At 44.0% G+C, this 18,536-nt stretch overlaps 1 long non-coding RNA gene across 1 annotated transcript; it reads left to right on the top strand.

Moving 5' to 3' along the window:
* Window positions 1–7,828: 7,828 nt before the first annotated feature.
* On the top strand, window positions 7,829–10,182 carry LOC123690470. Its single transcript, XR_006751095.1, has 2 exons — window positions 7,829–9,524; window positions 9,946–10,182. It is a non-coding gene; the product is annotated as an uncharacterized LOC123690470 (long non-coding RNA).
* Window positions 10,183–18,536: the final 8,354 nt, after the last annotated feature.

Below are 18,536 nucleotides of genomic sequence, written 5' to 3' on the forward strand. Positions count from 1 at the left end.
GTTCGCGTGGCATGAAGCTACACCGCATCTAGCACGTTTCTTAGAAAAGAAAGAGTCGAGAGCAGATGAGGCCCGGAGTCAAGTACGCAGTAGCGCTATGAAGCAGACCCCTTCCCTGGCCGCCTCCGGCACACTCAAAAGAACACCAGTCGGGAACGTCGAATAAGTAAAAGTCCCTCAGTTTCACCTTTGAGATCAAATGATCTCTCCAGCTTGCTAAGGGCTCACGGAAATCTTTCCGCTGGGCGCTGATGCCCTCTCCAGAGACTAGCCTTCGAAGTGAAGGCCAGCCTTTACCTCCTTATTTGCTTCCCCTTTACGACGGCATTGCTGCAGTCGTTCCAGGTACTAAGCCCCCCCGGCACGACAAGCCTAGGAGCCGCGGGTAAATTCGTCCGCGGAGGGGGGGAACCTAACCAAACCTAACCTAACCTAACCTAACCACTCTGGCAAGCCCTGACATCGGCTGGCAGGATATACGTGGACCTGCAGAGGGTTAGGTAGAGGACCAATCCCCTCTGGTCCAATGTACAATGTGTCTGGGGTATGGACATACCCGCAGAAATTGAAAAAAAAAAAAAAAAAAGATACAGAGGTGTGCAGTCACTGTGGAGGAGCCCACATGAGGGCCGATTGCCAGATCCTCGGGGAAGGAAAGCCTCCCAGCTGCGTTAATTGTAAAGCAATCAAAGGAAGAGACGCAGAGCACGGAGCCTTCAGCCAGAGCTGCCCAACCCGGCAGGGATGGGACAGGGCAGCGAGGCTGAGTTACGCGTACTGTTAAAAAAGCCGAGGGCTCCAACATAAACACCGGCTTTCTCCTGGCACAGGCGAACCTTGGAAGAAAGAGAATCGCGAACCAGGAGTTTATAAAGGAAGCGAGGGGTAGGAAGGTAAAGATAGCACTACTCCAGGAACCGTACACAGGGGCCAATAAACAGATGGCAGAAAGCCCTGTGTATAGAGTAGTGCAGTGCGTTCCCACAGGGAAGAAACCGGTGAAGGCGGCGGTACTTGTTTTCGATGAACACATCGAGGTCTCACAAGACAAATCACTCACCACCGAAAACATAGTGGCCGCCGTCCTGACAACGGACAATTGGGAACTAGGGGTAATATCAGTGTACTTCGAAGGCGATGAACCCATCGAACCATACCTCGTACAGTTAAGAGGCTTCACGAGAAAGTTAAAAACCAAGATGGTACTGATTGGAGGGGACGTGAACGCATGGAGTGAGTGGTGGGGGAGCCGGAACGAAATTTTTTATTTTTAACGAAGACACAAGAGGAAAGGAACTACGAGGGTTCCTTGATGAAGAGGGGCTGAGCATCTTAAATTGTGGAAACACACCCACCTTCGACACCGTTAGAGGGGGCCGTAGATACACGAGTACAGTCGACATCACAGTATGTACAACGGCCCTCCTCAGCAAGGTAACGAAATGGTGGGTTGACACATCAATTACCAGTTCGGATCACAACACAATATTTATGACTACAGCCCTTCAAAAACCCCAAACGCACACCCTTCCGAAGACGACCCGCAAATACAAAACAAAAAACGCAGACTGGGAGGAATTTAAAGAGAAAATAAAAACGGAATTGACACAACAAGGATTAGACAAAGGAACGATAAAAGTACTGGACACCAAGGCCAGGGTCAACAACGCAGTAACGAAATATACAAACATAATAATAAAAGCCGCCGAGAAGCATATCCCCAAACTGAAACAAAGAAAGAAAAGCTTCGAACCACCCTGGTGGAACAAGGAAATAGAGGCCCTTAAGAAGGACATGGTAAGGAAAAAGAAAAGGATCTCATACGCAGCTCCAAGGAGAAGAGAGTGCGTAGTAACTGCCTACCTGGAGGCAAAAAAGATGTACGAAGAAGAGATCGAAAGGGCTCAAAAGGAAGGGTGGAAGATATTGTGCACGAAGCAAGAAGGGGAGAGCTTATGGGACAGAATGTACAAAGTAATAAGAAAGGCGGAAGGGATCAGGGAAGACACCACGCTAATAGAGAAGGGCATTTCGTTGAACTCCGAAGAATCGGTGCAGCTGCTGGCACAGAAATTCTTCCCGCCTGACAATTGTGAGATGGATGATGACATCCACCAAAGAATAAGGAAAACGGTTGAGGAAATGACTAGCAGCCTACGGGGAAGCAGCGCTGATGAAGTGCCAATCACAATGGCGGAGCTCATCAGCACTGCTCGAAGCTTCAACCCGAGGAAGGCCCCGGGTGCCGACGGACTCACTGCGGATATCTGCTGCGCAGCTATCACGGCGAATTCGGAGGTTCCTCTGGCCATCTTTAATAAATGCCACGAAGTGGGATGCTTCCCTGATCTATGGAAGGAATGCACGATAGTGGTACTGAGGAAGCCAGGGAAGGAGGACTATACGGCCGCCAAATCCTACCGTCCAATAGGCCTATTGCCAGTCATGGGGAAGATACTAGAGAAGGTAATGATCAACAGAATTAGACACAGCCTACTCCCCAAGATGAGCAGGAGGCAGTATGGATTTATGCCAGGAAAGAGCACGGAGGATGCCCTTTACGATATCCTGACGAAAGCGAGAAGCCACATAGAAAACAAAGAGATAGTGTTGATGGTGTCGCTAGATATCGAGGGGGCTTTCGACAACGCATGGTGGCCAGCTATCAAGTACCAACTATCAAAGAAAGACTGTCCCAAGCAATTGAGACTAGTAGTGGAGGACTATTTTAAAGGCAGGAAGGTGGTGGTACGCTACGCAAACAGAGAGCATGTGAGGCGACCTGAAAAGGGATGCATTCAGGGCTCGATTAGCGGCCCCACCTTCTGGAACATCCTGCTCGACCCACTACTGGTCAAACTGGAAGAGGACGGGACTTATGCACAGGCATTCGCAAACGACGTGGTGCTGCTGTTCAGTGGAACAGACACGCACTCGATCGCGCAACGAGCAAACGTAGCCCTCGAGTACGTGAGAAAGTGGGGTATCGAGAACAAGCTCAACTTCGCGCCACAAAAAACCAAGGCAATGGTCCTGACGCGAAGATTGAAGTTCGATACCCCAATAATAAGGATGAACGGACAAGACATAGCCATAGAGAAAGAAATAAAACTGCTGGGATTGACAATAGACGGAGGGCTCACGTTCAACAAGCACGTGCATAATGTCACCAGAAAAGCGGCAGAGATATATAAAAAAGTATCGAGAATGGCGAAGCTTGAATGGGGAATGACGGGAGACATGGTACTCCAGGTGTACAAAGCCGTCATTGAGCCGACGGTAACATACGCGTCGGCAGCCTGGGCACCGACAGTAAAGAAAATGTGCACAAAGAAAAAATTGGAGACGGTGCAACGGGCCTTCGGACAGAAGATCGCAAAAACGTACAGGACGGCATCGCTAAATTCCGCGACGCTATTGGCGGGGATACTGCCCCTCGACCTCAGGGTGGAAGAAGCCGCCGCGATGTTTGAGGCCAGAAGGGGGTCATCCCCGTTTATACGCGAAGGAGACCGGATTGAGCGTGCCGTACCTGCGATAGAACAACCCCATCCTGCGGAAAGACCAGATATAAGCTTCGCCATCACAACTGACCCTGGCCCAATACAAAACGGAAACATAGCAGCCATATACACAGACGGGAGCAAGACAGAGAAGGGAGTCGGAGCGGCATGGACCAAATGGGAGGGAGGTAGAGAACGAAAATGGAAGAAGATAAAGATGGCCCCTTACTGCACCGTGTATCAAGCAGAGCTAGCGGCTCTCGTCGGTGCAGTAGGGAGGCGACGGCAGCGGGTACTGACGTGAACATCTGCAGCGACTCGAGGTCCTCGCTCGAGGCCATCGCGGGCGGACGCTCTCGGAACCCCCGAGTAGTCGAGATCCGCAGCCACCTGGTGGAGAGCCGAAAAAAGGGCCAAAACATAAGACTCCACTGGGTGAAAGCGCACGTCGGCACGGAGGGGAACGAGAGGGCGGACGAACTCGCGAGGGCCGCTGCGGAGACCTCTAAGGTCAAAGCAGTCCACGTAGAGTACCCGCTGTCGTTCATAAGGAAAGAAGTAAGACGGAAAACGATAGAAGAATGGGACAAACGATATAGAGAAGGGACTACGGGCGGAATAACAAAGATTTTTCTGAAAAATGTTGCGAGCGCTTATAAACAACTGAGAGAAGCGAGATTTAGCCCTGAAATGGCACAGATACTCACAGGCCACGGGCCTTTTGCCGAGTACCTGTGCCGTTTCAAATTAAAAGAAACACCTGAATGCGAGTGCGACAGCGGGGTGGAACAAACCATCCCGCATTTACTTACAGAGTGCCCTATTTTTGCCTCCTCCAGATGCGACCTGGAACAGATGACAGGCATGGTGGTCAGTCTTGAAAGACTGCCCGACATGCTAGCCTGTTACAGATCGCAACTGGAGGAATTTTGCTTAAAAATAATAAAGAGAACCGCCAAATTTAATGGAAGTAAGGGAGGGGCGGGGACCGCGAGGCGGCCGGCGCCCACTTGCTAATGGGTATCATAAGGATACTCACGGATAAGTGAAAGCTGCCCGCCTCGCGGGCCACGTCTCAGGATAGATATGGAAAGAAAATTAGATAAGTTGGAATATTGTAAAGGAATATTTTAAAAAAGTTGTAATTGAAACTCTGATCTGTACAAAACCTAATAAAAATTAAAGCTGTGTTTTAAATTATTTAGAGGATGAATGTGAGAAAGGACGGATGGGTAGCTTAGACAACGCCCCCGGCGATAAAGTAGCCGGGGAAGGTAGGCCTATTAGGTGCAAAAAAAAAAAAAAAAAAAACCTAACCTAACCTAACCTAACCTTTTTTTTTTTTTAACCTGGGGAAACCCGATTACGGGCGCCCGAGTTAAGTGTACTAACCCTACCGATATACGCTTTGCTAGCACTAAACCAAATGTAGGTTGTGTGTCAGCAACAGCAAATACCTAGTAAGTAATTTTTAATGTATAAATTGGTAAGCATATAGAAGTTAAGTTGATTATTGTTTAGTTTTTAATTAAGAGCTGTCACTCTGTGCATTTCAATAAATTATTTTTTTTAACGAAAAGTCCGTTGCCGTTCCTTTACTGGCGCAGCCGGTAGGATCTCCATAGTTGCCGGGAATAACATATACGTGTTTCATTGTGAAATAGTGTTAGTATTTGCCGGGTAACGTACGTTTTAACGTTTTAACGGAGATCGCCGAACAAATAAATAAGTCAAGGACATCAAGGCATCGGTGGAGGAGCAGCCAAGAACTAGCAGTATCCCGGAGGAGCATGGGCAAGATTCCTCATAGAGGGGATTAGGTGTCCGACGCCACGCTCATCAGCGCCGAACATTAGGGGATTTTTGTATCAAGGTTTCCTTCCTCTTGTTGCCCAATAAGGCCTCTCCTTCAATTGAACACAGAACAATCACAAGCTGAAGAGTATTCGAGCGTTCGCAGCCATACGCTGAATATATCGCCAAAAGGTATATCCAATAATTGCCGGTTCCGCCGGCTATCCATCGTTCCACTGCACTTTGGCCCAAGAAGAGAACAACAACAACAGATTTAATATTGGTTCTCCCGAGATTATTGTTTGCACCCCGTAAGTTCGCGTGGCATGAAGCTACACCGCATCTAGCACGTTTCTTAGAAAAGAAAGAGTCGAGAGCAGATGAGGCCCGGAGTCAAGTACGCAGTAGCGCTATGAAGCAGACCCCTTCCCTGGCCGCCTCCGGCACACTCAAAAGAACACCAGTCGGGAACGTCGAATAAGTAAAAGTCCCTCAGTTTCACCTTTGAGATCAAATGATCTCTCCAGCTTGCTAAGGGCTCACGGAAATCTTTCCGCTGGGCGCTGATGCCCTCTCCAGAGACTAGCCTTCGAAGTGAAGGCCAGCCTATACCTCCTTATTTGCTTCCCCTTTACGACGGCATTGCTGCAGTCGTTCCAGGTACTAAGCCACCCCGGCACGACAAGCCTAGGAGCCGCGGGTAAATTCGTCCGCGGAGGGGGGGGGGGGGGTGATACACTAACCTAACCTAACATCGTTTGAGTCGCAGTCGAACCGCCGCCCTGATCGGTCAGAAAGCGTGCCGCTCCGCCTTTGAAAAATCGTAAAAATAGGTTTTTCGAAGTGAATTAAACAGTGAAATACGTCATCTGACGTGAATTTAGTGATATATAACACGTGTTATAAAAATTTCAAAACAGTGCCAAAAAGTGTAAAAAACATTAAAAACAATAAAAATTCTACACATAAGTGCGTGCGGCAAGAAATTTAAAGCGACAACCTACCGTTATTTTTACACGGTCAGAAAGAGGCTGTCAAGCCGCTTCTTTTGACATATCACTCAGATTTTTGCGATTAAAAAATCTAGAGAAATCTTGAAAAGAAGAAAATACCACGTGGCACGTGGTCACAGACAGAAACAAAATTTGAAGAAACAAAAACCACCATCAGAAGCGCCGCAAAAATCTGCATAAGGCGGAGGTTTTGGTCTTCCACTTTCTCAAGGGGAAAATTTTTTATTGATGTATAACCACATCTGAAAAAGGTTATACACCTTTGAAGAAGAATAGCTCGAGAACAAGATCGAGGACCCCAGCCGTTCTGCACATCATCAGAAGCGCCGCGCGGAGATCTATTTAAAGGAACCAATCTCATCGATTTTTCCCTCAAAAACTGAGGCCCCTGGAAAAAATTTTCTCCGGACCACGTGGCACGTGGTATATTCGTATAAAAAATTTGATCAATATTGGCGGCTCCAGAGGCCCGGGAATAAAACGGGGGAAAAGTGCGGGATAACTCGGGAACGGTGCATTTTAGCGCGTTTTTAAGGTCAGATCCAGTATACATAGTATACTGGGTTTTGACCGCCGGTTTGAACCCTACTAAATTTTTTAAAATAACTTTCAAAATTTAATTAATAAAATATTTAATAAATTATAGTAGTATCAAATTTAGATAAAACGGTGCACGCTAGGTTAAAAATAATATCATTTTCGGCCTAATTAGGGTAAAAAAGGGTTATAGGGACGTGTCGCGTGCACTGTACCTTGGACCCCCCCCTCGCCCTACTACCTCACCCCCTGGGGTTGAAAAATTGCAACCTCACGGAACATACACGTGTGACGGCTCTTTCGACTCCCCGCAAAAAGCAAAGTCGACTGAGTACGTTTACAGCGCACTCAAGCACACGTACACATAGTTATCACACACAAACACACTAAGACACAATTCACACATAAACACACAAGTGTGACGGCTGGTTCAACTCCTCGTGACTCGGGGAGAAGATTGCGGCTGTCCATTTCTACATTCGAGTTAACACACACACACACCGGCATACACACATACAAATTCAGGAACTCAAGTGTAGCACCTTATTCGACTCCGCTGATTGCAGCGGATCCTCCGAACAGGTACACACGTGCTACGGCTCACAAACACACACACACACACATACAAACAAGGCAAGGTCAGGCGGTCCTTTCGCGCGCTTTTATTAAAACAAGTGATACACCGCTCCCGAAGGTACCAGGACTGTGATATTAGGTTAAGTGACAGGGGTTCTCCTTTTGGAAACCCCTCTTAGATATAAGTGTTCTGACACGGCTACCACCCTTTTGGGGGTAGACCTTAGAATAAGTTTAGGATATAAAAATTGACGCCTGCCACCCTTTTGGGACAGCCATTAGAATAAGTTTTAAGAAATTATAATAATTAATTTGACAAAAATCCATAGAAATTAATAATTAAGAATATTTCATTGTTTGTAAATGTTAAACTGAACGCATCCACTTAATATTATGTAGTCTGTATCTGTCAATGTAGTCTGTTATAATAAATATATCGCCCCTGTCTGTTCCAAGATATGAGCGGTTCGCACCATTGTCTAACTCAGCTGTTTTATTTATTTCTCTTTACTAAATTCCTACTCTAAAATAGTTTGTAACAGGTTATGGGCCCAGACGCCCGGATAGAAATAGGGAAGTAGGATTTATAAAGTGATAGGCATCACGTTGATGCAAATTGATTTCGTGATACGTCGCGACGTCATTAACTTTTCAGCTTACAATGGCGGACCCCCGTTTTGCTCAAATTGATCGTTTGGCGGGCCGTGATAATTATCCTACATGGAGTTTCGCGGTGAAAACCTTTTTAGAGCATGAAGATTTGTGGAAATGTGTCGAGACATCGGGCATGGCTTTTACGAAGACCGAAGATACGAAGGCAAGGTCAAAAATAGTCCTTCTAGTTGACCCTATGAACTATGTTCATATCCAGGATGCCACCACGGCTAAGGAGGTATGGGATAACCTGAGAAAGGCTTTTGATGACTCCGGCTTGTTGAGGAAGGTAGGTCTTCTGCGAGAACTAATTACAACAGATCTGGAAAGTTGTGGTAGTGTTGAGAACTATGTCAACAAAATCATCACATGTGCACACAAGCTTCGTAATATAAAATTCATTGTAGATGATGAGTGGCTCGGCACATTATTATTAGCCGGGTTACCAGAGTCATATAGTCCTATGATTATGGCTATGGAAAGCTCAGGTGTGTCCATCACTGCTGATTTAGTTAAAACAAAGATTTTACAGGATGTAAAGTCTCCGGACAACTCATCTGTTTTTTTTTCAAATTTCTACTAAGGCAAGGCAAAGAATAGTAAATGTTCAGGTTCTAAAGCAAATAGTAAAGGTCCCAGGTGCTTTAGGTGCAATAGGCATGGTCATTTAGCCAAATTTTGTGCCTCAAACAGCTCAAATCAAAAGAATAAGTCTGAAACTATTAATACTTCTTCTAGCTATGTTGCAGCGTTTCCAGCCTCACCAGGCCTAGAGAGTGGATGCTGGTACATTGATTCAGGAGCTGCAATGCACATGACAAACAAGAGAGATTGGCTTTATGACTACGGACCTGCTTTAGTAACAAACATTAAAGTTGCAGACAACAAAATATTAACAGTAAAAGGCTGTGGTAAAGTAAATATAGAAACATATGATGGTGAAAGTGAATTAAAAATTGGTACAATACAAGTAAAAAATGTTTTATATGTGCCAGATTTGGCTGTTAATCTTCTGTCAGTCCGCCAAATGACACAGAATAACTGTCAAGTAAAATTTAGTAAGAATACATGTAATGTTTATAAAGAGTCTAAATTAATTCTCACTGGATATATAAAGAACAATTTATATGTGGTTCATAATGAAACTTATGCTTTGATGTCATCTGTACATCTATGGCATCAAAGGATGGGTCATCTAAATTATAATGATCTTCAGAAACTTAATGAGTCTACAGATGGAGCAGATATAGAATCAAGTAGAGAGGAGCATGTGGTATGTAATACTTGCTTAAAAGGTAAGCAAACAAGGCAACCATTCAAACATGCTGGCACAAGGGCTTCCGCCCTCCTGGAGTTGGTGCATTCAGATGTATGTGGGCCAATGGAGGAAAAGTCTCTCGGTGGTGCCAGATATTATGTCACTTTTGTCGACGATTGGTCTAGAAAGGTATTTGTTTACTTTATCAGCTCTAAATCACAAGTACTCGAAAAGTTTAAAGTTTTAAGCTACTAGTAGAGAATCAATTAAATGCTAAAATTAAAACACTAAGATCTGACAATGGAAAGGAGTATGTCAATGAAGCATTTGATAAGGTTTGTAGGGATTCTGGTATCAAACGTCAACTCACTATACCCTATACCCCCGAACAGAACGGCATGAGTGAGAGGATGAACCGAACTTTAACAGAACGTGCTAAATGTATGCTTATTAATTCTGGCCTACCTAAGAAGTTTTGGGCTGAGGCAGTAGCCACCGCTGCATATGTTATCAATCGCTCACCAACAAAGTCTTTACAATATAAAACTCCTGAGGAATTATGGTCCGGCATTAAACCTAATATCAGTAACATTAAAGTGTTTGGTTGCAGAGCTATGATGCATGTGCCAAAGGAGAAGAGGTTAAAATGGGACTGTAAGTCAAAAGAGCTTATATTTGTAGGTTATTGTTTAGAGTCCAAGGGTTATAGATTGTTTGACAAAACTGAAGGAAAAGTAATGAGAAGCAGAGATGTAATCTTCCTAGAAGAAAGTGTAAATAAAGATTTTGCTTTTCTACCACTTACTGAATCGCAAGTAGTTATAAATGAAGATAATTTAGATGATACTACTGACATGACTTTAAAGGAAATTGATAGTGCAGTCTGTGCAAGTGATGATGATTATGTCCCGGAGCATTCTATATCCAGGAGTGAATCACCTATAAACACAATTAATTTAAGGCCTAGAAAACACAGAGCTATGCCTACCTTCCTCTGTCAGAATAAAAATGAAGAATAATTTCAAAATGAATGAGCTTGGAATTGCTTATTGTTATATTGGACTTTGTATTTCATACAGTTCAGAAGGAATAGCCATTGATCAAACTAGGTACATAGAAAATACATTAAGACGTTTTGGTATGGAACAATGTAACTCAGTAGGAACTCCAATGGAACCGAATATAAAATTTTCAAGTTCTGAAAAATTTGAAAGTATACCTTACCAGGAAGCCACTGGCTGCTTATTATACATCTCACAAGGAACAAGGCCAGATATATGCTATGCAGTGCATACATTATGTCGATATAATAGTTCTCATACAGAAGAGCATTGGAATGCTGTTAAGAGGTTATTTCGATACTTACAAGGTACAAAGTATCTACAGCTTGTATACAAAAGTAATGTTGATGAAGAAATCACTGGATACTCAGACTCTGATTGGGCTTCCTGTACTGAAGACAGAAAATCATGTACTGGATACATTTTTAATTTCCAGGGTGCAGCGATATCTTGGAATTCAAAAAGGCAGCAAACTGTTGCCTTGTCTACTACTGAGGCAAGAGTATATGGCGCTCTCAGCTGCTACTCAAGAAGCTATGTGGCTGAGACAGTTGCACTGTGAACTGTGGCCTTCTTTAAAGGTTACACCTATTACTTTGTACTGTGATAATCAAAGTGCTATTAAACTTACAGGTACTTACAGTTATCATGCTAGGAGTAAACACATTGATGTTCGTCACCACTATCTGAGGAACAAAGTTGAATGTGGTGATGTCAAGATTGAATATGTGGGCACTGATTCGATGGTTGCTGACTGCCTCACCAAAGCCCTACCGAAGCCCAAACACCAGCACTTCCTCATCGCTATGGGTTTGCGTTCAAGGGAGGATGTTAAACTGAACGCATCCACTTAATATTATGTAGTCTGTATCAGTCAATGTAATCTGTATCAGTCAATGTAATCTGTATCTGTCAATGTAGTCTGTTATAATAAATATATCGCCCCTGTCTGTTCCAAGATATGAGCGGTTCGCACCATTGTCTAACTCAGCTGTTTTATTTATTTCTCTTTACTAAATTCCTACTCTAAAATAGTTTGTAACAGTAAATTATTTATTGACCTGTCTACTACCCTATTGGGAGTAGGCCTTAGGTTAAGTATAGATATAAGACAAATTATTGTAAATAAAAATATTATTATAATTGACACGGCTACTACCCTATTGGGAGTAGCCTTAGATTAAGTATAGTTTAAGATAATTATTGTTTAAAAGAATATTATTAAAATTGACACGGCTACTACCCTATTGGGAGTAGACCTTAGGTTAAATTATTTAATTTCACGTGACAATCCTAATAGGCGAAATGTTGGGCATTCGCACTCCACCCAAATGCAAACAAACGGCACCTGCTATCAGGCGCAGTATTGATACGTGGGAGGCGGCCTCCAGCCAGGCCCCTGAGGCAGCAAAACAAGATCCTCTGGCTGGGGCGGGAGGAGCAGGTAAGTCTCCTGCTCCCGCTCAAGCCAGGGAAAGAGAAGCAAAAAATTGCTACCTCAAGGCCATGGCCCACTTGGCGGAGTCCCGCAATATCAAAACAGAAATAAAGATAGGGGTACAGTCAGCTGTGAAGCGGCTGTACCAACTCATAAAGGAAGCCGAAGTGGAGCTGGCGGGAGGCCCAACAAAAACTTCAACAAAAACGACAGAAGGAAAAGACAAAGAAACCGAAATATATAACAGATTAGAAACGCAAATTGAAAGACTGGAGGCAGAAAATAGTAGGTTGGAGAAATGTAGGAAAGGTATAGAGAATCTGGCAAAAAAGAAAGATGAATGTATCCTGACCGAGATAAGGAAAGAGTTTGAGGAGAAGGAAAAGAAGGACATGGAAAGACAAAACAACTGGGTAGCAAGCATGAAGTCGTACGCCGAAGCGACAAAAGAAAATCTCGGTCAGGGCAAATACAACACAGAGGGCCCGGGTCACAAATCTGCACTGCACTCTGTCGTGGTGGCGCCGAAGAACGCGACCGACACGGCAGAGGAGACGATGCAGAATATTCGGCACTTGCTGAACGCGAAGGAGGAAGGTTGGCAAGTGCAAAAAATAAGAAAAGCAAGAGACGGGAAGGTAGTTGTGGGTTGCAGGACGGAGGAAGAGAGGAGCAAACTAAAGGAAAAACTGGGCAGAGAGATGGAGGTGAAAGATACATCAAACAAAAACCCTCTCGTAAAAATAATAAATTTACTGACCTGCAACACCACCGAGGATATTGCCCGGGCCCTAAAGAACCAGAACAAACACGTGAATGCGCACCTGGAGGAACGAGAACTAAACCTAGTGGAAAAGTACAGAAGGAAGGCAAGAAACCCTCTGGAGAGCCACGTGGTCCTGCAGGTCACGCCTAAACTCTGGCAAGCTCTGACATCGGCTGGCAGAATACACGTGGACCTGCAGAGGGTTTGGGTAGAGGACCAATCCCCTCTGGTCCAATGTACGATGTGCCTGGGGTATGGGCATACCCGCAGACTCTGTAAAAAAGAGACAGAGGTGTGCAGTCACTGTGGAGGAGCCCACATGAGGGCCGATTGCCAGATCCTCGGGGAAGGGAAGCCTCCCAGCTGCATTAACTGCAAAGATATCAAGGGAAGAGACGCAGAGCACGGAGCCTTCAGCCAGAGCTGCCCAACCCGACAGGGGTGGGACAAAGCGGCGAGGCTGAGCTACGCGTATTGTTAAAAAGCCGAGGGCGCAAACAATATCAGAGACAACAAAGCGACCCGCAAAACAAAAAACGCAGACTGGGAGGAATCCACGCGTACAGAAAAGGGCAGTGCATGGAACTTCAAAGAACCGGTGCAGCTGCTGACACAGAAATTCCTCCCGTCTAAAAATCTTGAGTTTGATGATGACATCAACCAAATAATAAGGAGAGCGGAAGAGAAAAAGACTTGCAGCTCACGGGGTAAAAGCCCTGATGAAGTGCCAATAACAAGGGCGGAGCTCATCAGCGTCGCTCGGAGATCCAAACTGAGGAAGGTCCCGGGTGCCGAAGGACTCGCTGTGAATACCTGCTGCGTAGCTATTACGGCGAACCCGGAGGTTGACCTGGCCATCTATACACACCTAGTTAGAGAATGCCTCATTTTTGCCTCCTCCAGGTGCGACCTGGAGCAGATTACAAGCGGGGCGATCAATCTTGGGGGACTGCCCGACACGCTGACTTGCAATGGATCGCAGCTGGAGGACTGTAGTTCAAAAATTACAGAAAGGAAATTAATGAAAGAAAGGCCGGGGCGGGGACCGCGAGGCGGCCGGCGCCCACTTGCTAATGGGTATTATGATGATACTTACGGAGAAGTAAAGGCCGCCCGCCTCGCGGGCCACGTCTCAGGATAGAAATGAGAAGAAAATTAGATAAGTTGAAATATTGTAAAGGAATACTTTAAGTTGTAATTGAATCTTGATCTGTGAAAAACCTAATAAAATTTACTACTGTGTTGTCAATTATTAAGAGGACGCATGCGAGAAAGGAGGTTTAGCTTAGCCAACGGCCCGGGAGGTAGGCCTATTAGGTGCAAAAAAAAAAAAAAAAAACCTAACATCGTTGAAATCTTTAAGTTAATTTATAATTATAATTAACTTAAAGATTTCAACGATGCAAAATAAATTAAATAATGTAAATATCTTTTTCTCTTTTTTGTATCTTTATTTTTATTTTTCACCATTATTTTTGTTATCCTCTTTAATTAAAAGTTAGAATTAAGTTAGATTTAATTAGGAAATAAGACGCGGAATCTGTAGAGTGGTTGAGGGAAGGGACTGTATCAAATAGCACGACCGACCCTCAACCACCCAACCTACAATTATTTTGTAAACAGTATACTTTAAATAAATGGAACTACAATATATATTAAAATAGCTTAGCTTCCTCGGCCCCGGGGCGAGAGTCGCCGGGGAGGTAGGCCCACTATAAATTAGAAAAAAAAAAAAAAAAAACCTAACCTAACCAGTCCGCGTCCAGACGCCAAGTAAAACGGTCGCCTCCACGTCGCTCCGCGCCCTTTCAAAGTTTCGGAAAATCTTTAAAAATAGTTCCCGCGTACTAAGTGCAGTGTGTTATACATCAAAAGACGCGGAAAATTCCGCTCTTTCGTGTAGTCCTTTTCAGTTTTTTAAATTTGTCTTTTTTCGATTTTTTTTTTAACTAAAAAAAAAAAACATTAAAAATTTGTGTTGATTGAACTTTAAAAATATAATTAGTACAGTTTAAATTCCTAAGTAAGTTCTAATAGATAGAACGCAGTGTGGTGCGTTTTTCGACTATATTTTGGTCGACAAGGACACATATTTGTGGATTTGGCAGACATTTTAGTGGTAAATCTTTAATAACTTTTTATATCGATGTACGACCATATCTTTTTTACACATCAACGATAGCCCTTTTCAAGACGCGTCGTTTGATACCAATATCACATCAATCCGACTGAAATTTTTTTTTGCGGTTGCGGTTTTTCAGTCGCCAAATCACGGCGCTTCAGCATTTTTCAACAAGATATACATAGAACTGTGCGCAATTACTTCAGCTATCGTTTGATATATAACACCTGAAAATCGGAAGCCAACCAGATCCTGAAAAGACCGGAAAACCGGTTTTCGCGTTCAAACTTCAGGAAGAAAACGCACCTGGTTCAAGAAAGTTATACCATCAAAACCGGCTTTTCCTGGCCTATCTAACGACACCTAAATATTTCAGCAAGTAGATCCGGAGATACTGAATTTTTTCTAAATTTTTCAGAAAATTTTGAATAATTTACCCATTTTTAACAAAGTCACTCTTCACATAGAAAGATAGAGCGTTCAAAGACGCACCGTTTGATATATATATTGTTACAATTGCATCAACACCTGATTTTTCAGGGGCGAAAAGCTGGATTTTCAGGTCTTTCAGCTGCCAAATTACAGCCCATACAGATACAAATAATTTGACTATTAAGAACAACGCGCAAAACTATAAGCTATCAACAGACATATCTTTTATGGAAATCGGAGCACTTACAGCCCCTGAAAACTTCAAAAAACGCATTATCGCAAATATTTTGCGTTATAACGCCCTCGGGTCTTCAACGTTAATACAGCAGCACCGGCGTCGTCAGGCGCACCAGACGGCACCAAGATCTCCATTTTTAGTCGAACAGTTCTCGAGTTACAAGCAATTTCAACTTTCATCCCAGGGTTTCTACAGGATCCACTTCAGCTAAAAATATAACTTTGATACCATCATAACCGCAATTCTTTTCTGCACCGGAACCAATCTCTTCACCTCTTCATCACTCATCACGAGCTCCATCAGGAGCCAAAATTCCTGGTGATCACCAAGAACTGCCTCTTCACCAGCACCATCGTGTTGACCTCGTTGCGGGCTTCAAAACGATCCCAAACTCCAGCAACACCAGTGCAGCGGTGCAGGAGTTATCCTGTGCGGAAGTACCAGGTAAGGCGGATGACCAGCCTCATCTTTAACACTACACTCACATATACAGAAACACACCGAGCTTGGGCTCATTCAAACCGCCTCTTCACTAACGGCAAACACTAATATAGCCGTACAGTCGTTCGCAAACCTACCTATCAACCCCCAGTTTGAGTTTTTACCCCCTCTTCCCTAAAATTTTTACCCCCTCTCCCCTAAAATTTTTACCCCCCCTCCGCACCCCCCCGAGTCACATATCATTTGAATCGGCTTTTAAAGGCGATTCTAGACCACTAGACCAAACCCAGTTTCGACACCCCCCCACCCATCACGAAATAATGTTACCCCGAACCCCTCCCAAAACACCGATCCCGAGCACCCTTTCGCCCTCGTCCTCTAATCCTACCGTCCGGCGGACTCTGGCAGAGATGCTGAGCCCCGCATTCACCCGTAAAGTCCAACTTACGGAGTCTACTCACATCCTGATGGCGAGAGAGTACAGGAAAAAGGGTTTGGATGCCGTCGCTGCCTCCAGGAATCTCAAAACTGAGCTGGAGACAGCCATCACTGAGGCGATCGACGGACTCTTCGGAGTCATAGCCCACATCGGCTCTCCCTCCCCCTCTAAACCCCCTGTTGCAGCAGTGGATGAATCACAAAAAGAAAACACAAGCACTAACACGAACACCACGCTCTTAATGGAAAAAATAGACCAACACACCAAGCTCCTCAAGGAGTCCAACAGGGCAATGAGCGTGTTAACCAAACAATTTAAATCCACTCCCAAACCTACACTCACTGAACACACAACCATCCCCCCCAACAAGAACAAAACTTACGCCAACGCCGCGACGGCCCCTAAAGCACCCACCGGCCCCTCTATTGTTGTTTCCGGCGAGGGGTTTAACACCACGGAAAGATTACACAAATTTGTAAAACTGTCCACTTCCGCGAGGGCGGTTATGCACCGCTTAAGGTCACGCCACTTTCAAACAATAAGCTTAAAATGGTCTTCGAAAACGAGGACCACAAGAAACATACTATCACTAAGCTAAATAACACAAACACCATTAAAGCTCAAGATGAGAAACGTATCAGCCCGATGACCATCTTAAAAGGCATATCAAAATACACTTCCGAAACCGACCTAGTACAAACCATCAAAGATCAGAACATTCAGACATTCACACATTCACTATAAAATTTACGGCCAAAAATCGCAACACCTCTCTCTACAACGCGGTCCTTAACACTACACCCTCTGCCTGGAGAGCCTTTGCCGACCTCGGCAGGGTGAACATCGACATGCAGCGGGTGCACTGTGCAAATTTTTCACCGTTCAGACAGTGTCAGAACTGTCTGAACTTCGGACATACCAAAAGTCGCTGCCCCGCTAAGTCACCCACATGCGCCAAGTGCTCAGGTAACCACTCCACCAAGGAATGCAAAGAACTAACACCAAAATGCACCAACTGCTCAGAACACAACACAGTACACAAAACCAACACAGACACTCAACACCGAGCCGACTCGGAGAGCTGCCCCAAGGTCAGAGCCATGCGCGCCCGCGTTGAGGCTAAAGTCAACTACGCCTAACCACAATTACTCCAATCATCAACACCACATATCAGGTTTCGCTGCTTACAGGAAACCTCACCAGACAACTCACAATACACATTTTAAATCTCATATCACTTCACATTCGCTCAGACACTGTAGTTGATTATGATCTCAGCGCGCGACACTGGCTCTTGGGGAGCCTCCATATACACATATGGCCTACACACATATTTTATACAAAACAGTTATTTCAACAAATACACACAATAACACAACACACTAAACCACACATATTGCACACTTAAATACATAGATTATCTTCACATCCCTTCCTTCCCCTAATTTACCCATTAATCCACTGCATACACCCTCTACAATATCACTTAGATAATACAACACTAGGCTATCATCCGCCTTACTTGCGGAACTTCATTTTTAAATTTATCTTAGATTTTTACTTTATTTTAGTTGTAAATACATTTAAATAGTTTATCATAATTTTAATGTTATAACTTTTTTACTTTTGTACAACAACAAATTTCATGTTTTATGTTTACTTTTAGTTCTTTACTCTTTTTTTTATTTTTATATTTTTATTTAACCATGGTTACGACGCTGGTGGCTGAGCGGTAGGGATTGTATCAAATAGCATGACCGACCCTCAACCAACACAACAGCGGCTATACCTCCTAGTTTTTGGAGTTTAAATTATCAAGCTCTGTGTGCATGAGCTTTTTGCACTCCGTTCTATCATAATTACGGTGCGGTTGGTGGCGGTTGAGAGGAAGAAATTGTATCAAATAGCATGACTGATACTCAGCCGCCCCAACCGAACCTACAATCACTAGCCTAAGCTATTAATGTGTAAGACGAACTAATTGTAATTATAGCTAATCAATAATATTTGTAATTTGTAACTTTTTTCTAAATTGTAATTGTATTAATAACTTATTGTAACTATTTTAAGACCTTCTATCCTATATATACTTATCACAATAGTATTAACAAAAATGTAAGTTGTAACGACGCAGACTCTAAGCAGGTGGCTCAGCGAAGGTCAATCGTAAAAAAAAACAAAGGGGCTAATTACTAGTGTGGTGTGTAATTATTTAAATTTTTTAATGTGTGTTAAGTAAACAGAGAGAGTCGCGAAAGCGGCAG

This window comes from Pieris rapae, chromosome W (assembly GCF_905147795.1).
Source record: "Pieris rapae chromosome W, ilPieRapa1.1, whole genome shotgun sequence".
In the NCBI taxonomy this organism is placed as follows: domain Eukaryota; kingdom Metazoa; phylum Arthropoda; class Insecta; order Lepidoptera; family Pieridae; genus Pieris; species Pieris rapae.